The following is a 13,976-nucleotide window of genomic DNA, read 5'->3' as shown; positions in this document are numbered from 1 at the left end:
ACATAGGACAGTCCCTCGTTTAAAGCGACCGTATTAGGGATTACGCCGTCTGACTCTCGGCTTTACGGAAGAACCGGTGTCTTCCCGGTGACATTACGGAATAGAAAAGTCGATCAGGGCTTACGAAGTTCCTCCGTCGCTTCCGCAAATACAGGAAAGATTCCGAACTTTGCGCAGACGTAGATCGAGCACTACCTTGTGCACTGATAAATGAGCAATGAATCGTTTTATTTTATTCCGCAAGTTTCTTTAGATATTTCAATAGTACTTCAGTAATATCTTCGCTTTTATCATTAATAATATTCCAATAATACAATACATATAGTTTCTTTTAAAGTAGGTCGATATTTAATTGACTCTTCCATCAATTAAATGAAAAAGAATATTTTGATTTACCTACTTTATTCGAATGATTCAAAACACACGCGATGTGTGCATATGACTAATGTTTATGATATTTGCAATATGAAATGTGATCTCTCACCCAGTTGGTCGTCTTCTGTCTACGTTCTAGGAGACGTTGTTGCAGTTTCGGTCCAGGACCCGAGAGGAAGGCCCTCACCAAGCTCCGAGTCCTTTCCAGGTGGTTCGGCGCGACCGCTTCGACCTGCGCCAAGTATTTCTGCAAGGTCGTCTCGAGGTCCGGAACCGGAAGACTCGGTAGAGCTTCCTCCTTCTGCAAATCGAACGAACGGCGGAAATAGGCGATTACTACGAGAAAGAAGTACGAGTTGGCGATTATTACGTTCAATGCTATAAGCGACGAGAGACATGGATTGAATTTCTCGGTTTAAGCGACATTGAGAATATCGTTGCACATTTATTACCTTATCAGTAAAGTGATTTGCTGATAGATGACTCTATTTTTCCCAATAAAATTATTTAAGCCATATTCTTCAAACGAATAGAAAAAGAAAGGAAATAATTAAAATTTTTAATAAAAAATGTTGATTCGTATTTTATGAGGAATAATAAGAGTCTGAGAGGAATATACCCTTAAGAATTTAAGGGTTAGAGACATTACGTGTATTCTTGGTCATTGCACAGTGCAACATCGCCGGAGATGAATACGTGACGTGGAAAACGATGACACAACCGGAAATTGCCGAACGGAAGGGTCGCAGGCGAGTCCTTTTGCGTGTCCTGCTCCCCATGCCGTTCGTGTATTCGTTGCCCTTTGCGGGGACCACGGCGATTGTAAAATAAAGAATCAATCGAGAAACGAAGCGTGCCTCTGGTGAAGTAAGGGCCCTTAAGGCTAGCACGGTTGGTTGAACGGAATCCCCTTTCGCAGGCCTAACAAGACCAACTTTGCGATCCGAACACCCTCGTCCTTCAGCTTGAGTATTTCCGGTGAACTTGTGTGAGTAAGAATGAGAGAGAGACAGAGAGAAAGAGAGAGAAAGAGAGTTACTGTAATGGGCTTTGTTCCCTTTTTCCTACATTTGCGTGTTTATAGACTCATTAGCCGTTGCCCCGACTATTTTGTCGTTTTTTTTGAATAATTCGTTTTCTGATTAACTTTTATGAAATTTTATTTTCTCTCGAATAAGGACATTACCTTGACCGGTTCGCGTAAGAGAATAAATTGACATATGTGTGAAAATAGAAACTCTGCAATCGTTGCTTGCAGTTGGCTATTTCCTCTAGTTTTATTGGATAAGAATAAATCCCAACGTGATTTTTATCGAATTTTCTCGCCAAATAGGTACCAGTAAAATTTAACTGAATAGAACATTAAAAATTAAACGTAACATGTATACTCCGCTCGCAGCTACTTACAGCAGTACAAGTCAACGTACGCTGCCTTGCAGCTTTCGAATAATGTTTCTCAAACCTCCTTCATGAAAACTACCTCTCGCTATCATCCCGATCGATGGAGCTTTCGCAAGTCGGCTTCGACGGAAGAACTCACCGCACAAGTTCTCCATTGACGCGCCGCGATCAAAGGGCCCGATAGAAGACAGTGGTTTCGAGCAGAGCGAGAGGATACACGATTTTGGATACGAAAACGTGTACGCGGAACGAACGCGACCTCCGAAGAAGCCTGAAGACCAGAAAGAGAGAGAGAAGAGGATGAGAGGGGTCGTCGGGGATGTGTAAGGTCGTTAGCGGAGTTTCGAGCGGTGCATAGCAATGAGGCTTGAAAAGGGGGCCGGAAAACCTCCTGGGAATCCGGACACCCGTTATATAGAACGCGGAATGAAACGGAGGGCGTGTGTCGGACTCGTAGACGCGGGAGGGAACCGGGACAACTGACTCATGCCGCACCAGGATAATCGAACTCGTTACGATCAGTTCCCCGGATTCGTTTCGTGTGCGGAATCGCCGATCGTTCCGACCCGCGAGGTATATCGATGTACCGAAACTTGCCGTTACGGTGTACAATCCATCGGACGTAATCGCTTTCGGGTACGTCTTGGAAGTGACCACGGCTCACTCCCTCATGGTAATTCCAGTACGGCACTCTGTATTGGAAGATGAGGGCTGAGAACTGTGCGTGGCGCTTAATTCTGCGACGCATGATCTCGCGCAATGAAGGTTCGAAAGGTATAAGAAAGTAATAAGACAGAGAAATGTTGCATTGTTCATTTATATCATTCGCGATTTTTTGTATCATAAGTTTCACGTTATTATTATTAATATTCCTCATATCTATCGCGATAAATTTTTGGTTATCGCTTTAATGTATTGAATCCGCGTTTGCTGAAGCTACGTGCACCTTGTACAAAATTATGAAAAATGAAAAAAGGGAAGAGAGGGTCACGTGAGTTAACTAAGGTGCGATCAGCCATTGTGCGCGTGGAAGGGTGCTACCGGAATACAAAGAAAAAAAGGAATACGGGAGGGGACACGAAAAAGGGACACGAAGGAGGCGGCAGTCGAAGGGTTGTTACATCCCGTCGAATAATCTCGTCGAGGAGTCAGATCGATAAGAGCGATCGACACGGTTCGCGAAACAAACGCCATCGGGGAGATTGGTCGACTCTCGCGCTCTCCTTATCGATGCAAAACAGCGCGGAGGGTCGTAGCAATTAAGAGATAACAAGGTTTCCTTCCTGCCCCCTCGGCCTACGGCGCCCCTCCAATTAGTAACACCCCCGCAGCCACGGTGTGCTAGACGAACGAAACAAACCAACCGACCTCGTTGCGCACCCCTCGCCGCACGACCGGCCGTTCCACCCCCTCGGGCCGGTTCTCCCCCGCTTTTTCGACCCCTGTTTGCATACCACGACGGTCCACCAGGGACTTCCGCAGTAGATTGCGAGGTGCCGCTCTCTCGTGATGGAAGGTACATATTATCTTATCTGAGATAACTTGAACTTCGCCGAATCTCCTGTGCAATTCCCGCGCCACGACACATTAATTCTTATCTGGAATATGCCGATTCCTGATTGACTAAAATTTGATCAAGTTTTGGTCGCAAGGTATGATATGGACAATATATTTATGATCGATTTCATTCTCATTAAAGACAAATAAGATCAATATCATCAATATAAAAATATCAAGGAAATGTAAAGTGACCATTGGAGAGGTTTCTTTCGCCTAACAAGAGTAGCGAAGTGTACTTTTATACGTTAATGATTGCGTGGATAGTACACTGGATCACTATTTCGAAACAGAAAAATTAGCCGGTTAACGAGACGATAATTCGCTGGAAAATGTGTCGCATCGTGAACTGATTATGCTCCGTTCCGGTGACTCCGGTCACCCATCACTCGGGGATGAAAGGAAAAGAGACGGAGGGTAGGGCAGGGGAAACGGACGGCGGTGGACAGGCAATTATTTCGAATTCAGTACGTTCGAATGGCAGCCACGTCCGATTGATTATTATCGAATCGGGCAAACGAGGGTGCTTGATCGGAGCCAGCCGAGCGTTGTTCGTTGACTTGGATGCTGATTAGTATCGCGCCGGCGTTCGCCATAAACACATGTGCACAATTATTATCGACTCGATTACCAGCGGCAACTACGAATGCTATTTTTATTCACTTAGAGAGCGGCGGAAGTATCTTTCGTACATTCGTGAGATGATTTAAATTGAAACAATAAAGTTAACGAAACTCTCCGTTAAAATATGGATATTGGAAAAAGCTAGAAATCATTTGCTTGTATGATCTATGTAATGTATTTATGACGTATATTATAAATGTAAAGAGCAATTTTACAATTTTGTCGCGTCCGACTTTTCACAATTTTCTTCCCGTCTGTTTTATCTTTCATGCTCTTTTTTCAGGAGAATAAAAAGTTAATAAAATATATCGACATTATCAAAAAACATTTCATTTTTCATCTCAGTTTCTCTGTTGCGATACTGTGAGCGATACAACTCTGATATAATCTCTCGGGAGTTGCCGCTCTCGCTCGCGCCTTAACGAACTGGCCTCCTCCCTTTCGGCGGGGGTTGCACTTCAAGGAGAAAATAAGTTTTTCGGCGACGACGGCGGGACGAAGACAGAAGGGTGAGTGAGAAAGGGAAAGGTGACGAGACGATTGCCGGGGGCACGAAAGTTCGCGCCAATTTCTCCGGAGAAATGACGGCGACGCGATCAAAGTCAGATTACGCGGCGCGGATAAGCGCAATGGAGATTCCGCTCCGCGCAATATTCCTCCGCAATATTCCTCCACAGCTTAAAAAGGAGCGCCGGGGGCGGGTTCGTACCTCCAGCGGCGACTTCCTTAACGCTCCTTCTTTCCTCGTTAGCGCGATTCTCTCGCGCGCTTAATGATGTTTGCCCAGGAAAACGCCGGCGATGAGGCGGGCTAACTACCCCCGCATCCCAACACAGCCCCCTGCGCCAACACAGCTCGGGATTCCTGAGAAGCGCAGTCGGCTGTATTCATACAGGGTGAGACACTCTGAAACTCGGAGAGCTTCGAAGACGCTCTTCCTTCCATCCTCCCAATTCTCGCTAATCTTAACTCAATTCCGCTTTTGATAAAAAGAAGGATTTTAGTTTTATTTTTCAATTCTGGAACTTTTATTTCGGTAAAATTCGGAGATCGTGTATGTTTCAACTCTTTTCAGACATTTACGAGAATCAATTGTCGTACGGTGGAGTTTTCGTGATATGTTTATGCATTGTACGTGACTGGAGTGAAAAATGGTATACATTGGCGTAGAAAAAGTATACTTTTTAAAATTTATAGCAACGCTATGGAGAATTGCAAATTGGTGAGATATGTATGATGCAAAAAAACAGTTAAAATTGTCAGGGCATGGAACGCCGCGTCGCGATGGCTGCCGTCATCGGGTGATGTTCCCAGCGTGTAACACAAACAGCGGCAAACCGAGCAAATTGGCAAACAGTCGGGGATGTGCAACCGTGCGAAGCAATTACGGATTTTGCGTGAACGACGCGCACAAACTCTTTGTGCGTGGGCGAAGGGAGCGGAGAGGGTTTTTCTGCCTCGTCACAGTGGCGTAGCCTATTGAACTTTGCGACAAATCTGGGAGAGTAATCTGATTGCGCTGCAAAACGCAAATAATAGCGAAAAAGCGAGTAAGTTATATTATATTATGAATTCTATTTTTTTTTTAAATACTACTTGTATGTTCAACTTTATCGACATTTGTTATAAACTTCTATGAGATTTGTGTGTTATTTTTGTATTATATTATAAGATTGTAGAATTATAAAATCCTTAATAAAAGTCTCGTGAGAAATATATATTTACATATTCTCTTATTTAAAAATTGTTGTTTATTGTTAATCAAACTTTTTTCCAGAGAAATTACGGTCGTTTACATCTTTATGCGAAACTCTATGAAATTCTACGTGGAAAGTGTTTAAAGGGGATGAGCTGAAGCCGCGTTATTTTCTTTATTTTCTTCAGCGATTGATAACGTGTCTACACCACTGGGGTGAGGCTGAACCTGGTTTGAACCAGGAACGGGCGAACAGTAATTGGAGAGCAAAGCGGGCGGGGATTACGCTCGCGTTTCTAATGAGGCGACCGAGAACTTGACCCCCGTGGAAGAATGCTTCGCACCCTCGAATTTGTCTTCCTGATTTGCGTCAGGTTCAACAACGATGTCGACGACGATGACGATATCAAGGCTAAGCCGCGTCGTACACACCGCGGAATACGCGCGCGATGTCTTCGAAGAAAGCGAGAAAAATTGTGTGCAAAAATAGCGTTCTTCGACATCGCGCAATCTCGTCACGTTACGTTAAAGTCACGCGGATTTGTCCCCTCTTGCCCCGTAGCTTCTCGATTTCATTTATGACTCCCGAGAGTACACTTATTGTTAGAGCGCGTGAATAAGCGAAATGCATGACCTCATTCCTCTATTTAATCTTCTTCTTAAGCACGAGATTGGAAATGCAGAGATAATGCGGAATGATGTTCTTCAAATGAAGTACTCTCAGCTCACAAGCGTCAAGTAAAACACTTGTAAAATATATTTCATCGCGAATTCGCGACTTTGTTCGCGGTGGAAATTCAATCGGCTGTTCTCCGAGCACGAGATTATGCAATAGCAAGATCCTCTTGTTGGCGAGATTGCAAGTGCACGTCTGACCAACGCTTATCCTGATGATGACATGTGCGCGAGAACGCATCCGGCTTCCTTCGGCCGGAAGCATAAATTTCCGTATGATTCAGTTCCGTCGCAGTGTAATTTTGCGAGCAATTAGGAAAGAAAGAAAAGGGAGAGGCGATGCGGAAACGAAAGGGATGGATCGATGAGAGTAACCGTGAGGAAGTTGTTGGATAGCGGTGAAAGGGTCCACCGTTCAATTATCCTGACGCGCGTTTTTATGGCAGCCGGTTTGGCTTACACCATTAGCAACCTGATATTCGATGAGACCCATCGGAGAGACCCTTCCTCGTCGACGGCCCCATCGATGATTTGTTTTCGCTTCGCGCAACTTTAAACGTCTTAAACCACTCGAGCGACCGAGCCGTGCGTCTACGAGACCTTTCTCCGATTTTTCGCGATCGATTCGATCGATAATCATAATCGCGATAAGATTAAAAGTATGATATACATGTAATATCATCAAAAACTCAAAGTAAATAAAGTTGGAATCGATTCTCGAGTTCAGCTACTTTTTCGTATTTATTCTCCGGCAAGTCGAACCTCGCGATCCACCGGAGTCCACCGCCACCCACCCAAGGGGTAGGTGAGGCAAGGGAGATGCAGACGCTGTGAATAGGATGTGCGCTGCCTGTGTACGCGTGTTGCGCGTATTTACGCACGTTCTCGGGGGGTAGCTTTAGAAGTTTGTGCTTAATCACGAAATGGACTCGGATTGGAAATAGCAAACTCGCCTCTCTCGCTCGCTTCGCAGTTTAGTTAGCGACAACTCGCCGCGCGCGCGCTTTGAAGTTCAACGAGCTCCCCGCCCGCCTGTTCCTCCCTCGATCGCGCTTATTAGCGAAAATGGATCGACTGTGTCGCATGAACATCTCGAGAACGTCGTCGTGGTAGTTTGTACACTTACCGAACACCGCTTATCGCAAGAGCGGAAGCAGCATGCTATTACGAACATCAACGAGCTCTTTGACCCCGAAGAGCGTTTTGCATTCCGCGCTCCAATTTACTACCGGAGCTTATTGCTAATCTCGGATTGCCTTTAATGTTGTAATTAACTTACTAGTACTAATTTCCGCGAAATCAGTGAAGGAATCTGATCTAAAGCGACGCAGCTCCAGGATTGTTACTAACGGTAATAGATGTTTTTTGGTATTATCTTGGTTTTTTATTCAGTGAGATTAATTTAATTTTCCTTTTTTTTAAATTTAAATTGCTCGCTCTATAATAATAAATAATAAAATATGATTAAATACAAAGAGCATGATAAATACAAGAAATTTAAAGTAATATATAATCACATATAGGTAGTTTTATATCGAGTTGTATCGAGTACGCAGTTTGATCTCATTCGTCTAAAAACAGAATTTGTCAGCCAATGTGCGAATCGATCGGTCAATTTCACACTCATCTGTTATCGCTACTACGTCTTCTGCATTCGTCCATCATGCCGATGAATCTTTGATGCAATTCCGTCGACAGGTCGCGAGTCCGTCGAATCACGTCCGCTCGCCGCGCCGGCGGAAAAACTCAGTCATCGCGGATAATGGGCCGGAGTGCGTGTATACGCGTGTCATAATAGAGCGGGTAGCGAATGGCAGATGGCACGTGACTCACGCGTGTGCGCCACCCTTAGCGCACGATTCGTAAATAAATTAGCCGCTATCGGATCTCGCGATAACGCGAGATATTTATGAGCGTCTCGTGACGATGCGCTTCTTAAGAAAGCGTCGCGTTTCAATTGGAACGCTTGAATTTAATAGAGTGTCGATATTGTTACTCTCACGCGAGCGTATCACTCGATATTTTCCTCAATATCGATTCGCGCAGGAAATTATTAATGCATCTTATAACGCGCACCTGAAGTAGCATAAATAGTGTGTCTGCATACGTGTGTATGTGTGCGCGTATATCATGTGTGTAACATGCATTACAGTAATGGAATAATTCTTGAAACAAATTCGTGTACATTACACGCTGCAGCGCGTAAATAAGTTACACGCGCATTGGAGCATTTATTATGTTCCAGAAATACTATTTCAAAGCGCTGCATTATTCATAGGGAATTAAACGGCAAAAATCAAATTCATCATATTGGAAAGGGTCCATCTTATCAAAGTTTAAATACCCCTTTATTATAAATACTGGAGCATATCAGGTATTTAGGTACCATCAATGCTTACATCGAGACCGAGGACGTCGCATGCCCCCTTTTCATCCCTGCTCGCAGGTAGGGCCGACCGCTCGACCGCGTTTAATGCAATATAGGGGATCGGACGGGGGCATCGCGGGCGCACTCAGGTAGAATAAGTGGACTTGCGGCTCGCCGCTCGACGCCAACCGACGCTCGAACCCCCTTCTTGCGCCCCCTCGACGCGTGTCGCGATCCCGATCTTGACGGAGTGCCGCTCGGAGCCGGATTGCGATCTAAAAGCGGATAGTTTTCAAAGTAATCGGAGTTTTTATTTCTGCTCAGCTCAGCATTTTGTCTTATCGTGGATTTATCGGGCGCGTTTAATCCTGCGAGGATTAATCGGGCGCGAAATGTCAGAGAGAACGACGAATTCGATTGAACTGTTAACGAGCGATCGAGCGATCGGGTGGACCGCGAGGATCGCTTTGCGCGCTTCTCACGTGAGGATTAATTGACGCCTCCTGGGTGTGGTAACACCTGGTTTTGCCGATCGATACCTCGCAACCCCCGGAGTGGCCACGCAACCCACCCGCGCATTCACATCTCCCCCTACGCTCTTTCATGTACTTTCGGATAGAGTAACGGACCGAGTTGGAATCGTCTGTTTTTCTCCTTCTTGCCGAAAGAGGCGCCGCAATCAAAGACGCCGCGACGGGAAACGAAAATCCAATATAAAAGCAATATCGGAAGTGACGAGCCGCGAATGTATATCGTTCTCTCTCACGACTAACTTTCTACCCTTCTTCTTCTTCTTCTTTTCCTGCTCTTCGCTTCGTGTGAAAGTAATTTCCTTATGGGCGTTTGGAATTTCAACGATAACTGCCTCAGCGAATGGATAATCATCGATGTAGCGCGTAAAAATTCTCAAATTTATAGACTCTCATCTCTCGTTGGACATTAAACATATACTATGTCCAATTTCCTTTTCTTTTTTCACATCAAAGCATGCTGAACATTTCCTGAAATAAAAATATACAGAAATATTTGGGAACTGTAGCCGATTTTTAAAAAATTTTTGAAAATTTTCCTGATTTTAAAAAAATTAAAATCAATTCTTTTTTGAGAGCTTTTTTTGCGAAGTATCTTGTGAATAGCGTTACTGAACAATCTAATTTGACGTAAAACTGCTTTAACTTTTTCGTTTTATGCTTGAAATCTAGCGTGCTTTTGAAAGCATCATGCAAATCGATTTTGTCGTGTTTGCTTTCGGTGCAGCAGTGGCAGCTGAAAATTGCATCGAGCGTGTAATTCGTGACGTTTGTAGTTTTAGTGCAGGTTTTCAGACACATGATATGCGCGCTCGCCTCGAAAATTGGATGGCATGGAAACTACACACACAACGCTATGGGAAACACGTACACGAGTCGCGTGGGCGCGATAAAGTGTAACACCTGAGTGCGAACTTGACACCGAAGCGGAGGGCAACCGCCCTTATATTTAACGACGACCGGGTGAAAAGTTGCTAGATAGATACTCAACCTTATTGAATGATCCATAGTTGACGGCCGGGATTACCGTAATTTCTGTGGATGACACCTGTGACGCGCGAACGATCATTTATTAAAAACAACATATATACAGACACATCAAAATAGTCGGACAGTACTTGCCGCTATATTTATGGTGCACTAAAAATAAAACTAGATAGAAATTTGCGCAACGCGTTAAATTCTGATCAAATACGGTATTTACAGCGTAAATGCCACGATAAATGCAGCTCTCTAACTTTATCACCTGGTATTTTTATTTTTTAGAAGTTTTAGAATTTTTAGAATAAAGTTTTTAAAATTTTCTTTCTCGTTTAGAATACTAGATGGATTTTTATTTTGCATGTGCATTGCATGACGAATCACGAAAAATATTCTTTCCTCTGTTTTGACAATACTGAACGTGACAAATTCTCAGCTGATAAAGTTAGCTGGAACACTTTGTACATTATGTATGGAATAACTACGTCTGGTGTACAGCACACGCGTCTTATCTTTCGCGTTTATATTAACATTCGTGCGTGGGACTTCTCCTGAGCGAAGTTTCCCTTAAGGGAACTACGAGGAAAGTTTTCCGCAGGAGGGACCTGCCGGTGAACTTTCCTTGAGCGATTTTCCCCATCCAAGATTTTCTCTCGCCGTTTCTACATCCGCATTCGTTACTTTTCTGCCGGTCATCGCGCTTTCAGTCATGAATTCGTTCTAGTGGAATTCGTTATCCTAATAGATACGCGGACGTACTCGTCCAGTTTTGCTTGCAATATTGCATTAGTGTAGCTCAAAGTCCGCGCAGTATTTTCCAAATAAATCGGCCATGCTTTCCGACTCGTCGGAATTATTAAATTCCCGTTTCACGAGTTGCATATCTTGAATTTATGAAAGATTGAAAAATAACATGGAAACATGAAAAAGATAAAGAAATAAAGGAAACAGCTTTAACAATTGTTCATTTTCAAATGACATTTTATAAATGCTTTTAAAACAGACTTGAAACGTTTCTCTGGCTGCTATGAATTTTTTTTACGAGAAAATAGAAAAATATATCCGATAAGCGCAATGTGCACTTTGAGTATATCAAAAAATACGTAATTAAAAAATGAAATTCTCACCGCAACATCCGCAAATGCAAATAAAGTTATGATTTTTTTCTATCATCAACCAACTGCAATATGATTAGCATATCATCAATTATCACAAATTCGCACGTCACTCATACTTATCCTCCCATTCGTTTCTACGGTTACACGAATACTAAATTAGTTAGAAAGTAAAACGGGAAACGAAGGAAAGATGTCGCATTTTCGCGAGGTCGTCGGGTCTCTCGAGCGAAAGTGATACATCCCGTAAGTGCAAAATTTGCATCTCTCTCCCCTGCGGCACGGCGGTGGGCAGGTGAGACTTTCGCGCGAGCGCCTCTTTCCGTAATCCATGCCGGAGGCCCCACACCCCCCGCGCCGCCTCGGGGGCACGGCTGTGATCTTCTCGCGTGTTGGAAATGTAAATCAAACCGAGGCCGCACACCCTCGCCGCGCATCTTCGCCCCGAGCGAGGAGTATGTAAATGACACGGCTCCGTGCCAGATACGATCTCGTTACCAGCGCGACAGGCGCGAGCCAGGGGATGAAGTCGAAAGGGAGAATTTATTGCATGTGGATCAACGCTCATGCCGAGTCCACGCGCGCGGATCTCAAGAATCGAGATCGAATGACACGCTCGCGCGACGAACGTGATCAAATTCGAACGAACATTTCTTCTCGGAAATGCAGAAGCGATTCCCTTTGAGTCCAATTTGTTTTTTCGCTCGCCATTTTCGTGCGTGTCTCGAAATTGCGCGACGCGATTCTCGCATCTCGCTCTCAGCATTTCGAAATTTGCAGCATCCGCTTTTATTTGAGAGTGCAAGAGCGCCTCTCGCAATTATTATCGTGCGCGTTTGACATTTGACCTCTGCTTTTTGATGTCTGGGCGATTTATAGAAAAAGGTTTCACGTATGAGAGTCTTGTCATGTGTAAGTTACGATATATCGACGAACAAGGATGACGAAAGCGTATCGATGCTGCCCGGTAGACACGAATTGCAATTGCGTCACACTGCAATTGCGTCACACTGCAATTCCGTGATTTATCCATCTAACGCAGTAGGCGTGTGTGATACTCGAGGCCGTAAATTTCGGGGACACAATCGGTGACACGAATTGTGTCGAGATGCAAATTTATATTTATGCATTGCACATACGACCTCATTTTCGCGCTGTGACATTACAGAAGTCGGCGGTGGCAATCTCATAATTTTGCGGATGCAAAATTCGCATCGCAAATTTTCACGAACACGAGAGAAACCATGTTATTTCTGTCAATCTATTCGCTATCAAGAAATAAAACAGAATAATTAAAAAAAAGCAAAGTGCTACTAAAAATAATAAGAAGAAATGAAGATATGCAGTGTTCACATTTAATTAATAATGTACAATTTGTTTCCTTAAATTTCATTTTTGTTTAAACAATGCCTAGAAATTTAAATCCAGAAATTACTATGACAATTTTCTTCTTTTTCAGAATGTTCTACGATGTCCCTGTAACTCTCTCCAGAACTTGACGATCACGGCAAGTTGGCCCTTCTCGGCGTATCTCGTCGCAGTGTGGCAAATAAAGATCGTCGCTTTAGCGGGGCTTTGTTGATAAAGGACGAACAAAGTGGTGACTTACCGCGGCAGGACACGGCGAGCTGTCCCTGGAGAGACTGCCGAGAGTCACCAGTAAGCGACGCGGGGCCCCCAACACCGAGTCTCGCCATCCCTCTGCAAGAAGCAAGAAACGAAATTGCATTATACATCGATGGACGTTTCTCATCCGTCGTGCAATGTGCCATCTGCTTCCTCACGGAGTGGCTCGATACATGACCGAACGTTTCGCATCTGACAGAAGAGCGACATTCCGGTGAAGCGCATCCGTAGATTTTTAAAGCGGAACCTTCGAGTGGGAGTAGAAGAAATAATGCTCTTACTAAAGATACATTTTGCAATTGTCACCAATATTAAATATATAAGTTATAATATATAGTATAAGATAAAGCTTTTATAGCAGAAGAGTGTAATTTCAAGTTTCACATTTTTGTTTTACATTATGCTATAGAAAGTTGATTTTATGTATAGAAAGCTTAGAAACTTTATGCTTTGCACATACACAGCGAGTTTCTTATAGTATTATATATTTTTTACATTCTTCAGTAATATATTAGAAAACATTTATGTAATTCTAATCAGATACGCTCTCACTTAAGTCTCTTCTTCTTTCTACTTGAAGATTAAAGAAATATAGTATACTCTTTAATGTCGCCCTCGGGCTGGTCATAATCACAAGCTACCGTCGTTGTAGGCGATAACGCGCAAATGAATCGCGGTCACGTAGCCGGGAAGGACTTGAATTAAGGACAATCATGTCTCGAAGTCGTAATATCGCGCGGCCAAATTCTGCCATCTAAATCCGGTTTCAGCGCCGCCCTTAATACAAACGAGGCAAAGCGATCTGTCATCGGGCCGTTTAATGAAAATCGCGCCTATATCTTAGGGCCATCCGGCTTAAGACGGAGAAGATGGCATGACAGAGATGATGGCAAGTCAGAGAACGAAAGAGAGAGGAAGAAGGAGACAGAGAGTGACTCCAAGGTGGAGGTTGAACGCTTAATCCAGCAATATGAGACTCCCCTGTGGGCTTACCTCGTAACTTACCCTCGGGTAACCACATTATTCTG

General features: G+C 43.9%; 1 protein-coding gene and 1 long non-coding RNA gene across 2 annotated transcripts in view; both read right to left on the bottom strand.

The window, feature by feature from the left end:
- The window catches only part of LOC105279745 (choline O-acetyltransferase), a 34,384-nt gene extending 33,771 nt beyond the window's left edge, over positions 1 to 613 (bottom strand). Inside the window, exon 1 of the mRNA XM_026971218.1 lies at positions 485 to 613. The gene's annotated coding sequence lies outside the window, so the exon portion shown is untranslated. The remainder of the gene's footprint in view (positions 1 to 484) is intronic.
- Positions 614 to 4,974: 4,361 nt separating this feature from the next.
- Positions 4,975 to 12,925, bottom strand: LOC105279742. Its single transcript, XR_893995.3, has 3 exons — positions 12,758 to 12,925; positions 10,218 to 10,274; positions 4,975 to 9,697 (listed from the first exon to the last, which is right to left on the bottom strand). It is a non-coding gene; the product is annotated as an uncharacterized LOC105279742 (long non-coding RNA).
- Positions 12,926 to 13,976: the final 1,051 nt, after the last annotated feature.

The sequence above is a fragment of the Ooceraea biroi genome, chromosome 7 (assembly GCF_003672135.1).
Source record: "Ooceraea biroi isolate clonal line C1 chromosome 7, Obir_v5.4, whole genome shotgun sequence".
Lineage (NCBI taxonomy): Eukaryota > Metazoa > Arthropoda > Insecta > Hymenoptera > Formicidae > Ooceraea > Ooceraea biroi.
The sequence above is the reverse complement of the archived record's forward strand: the minus strand, read 5'-3'. Positions and strand labels throughout refer to the sequence as shown.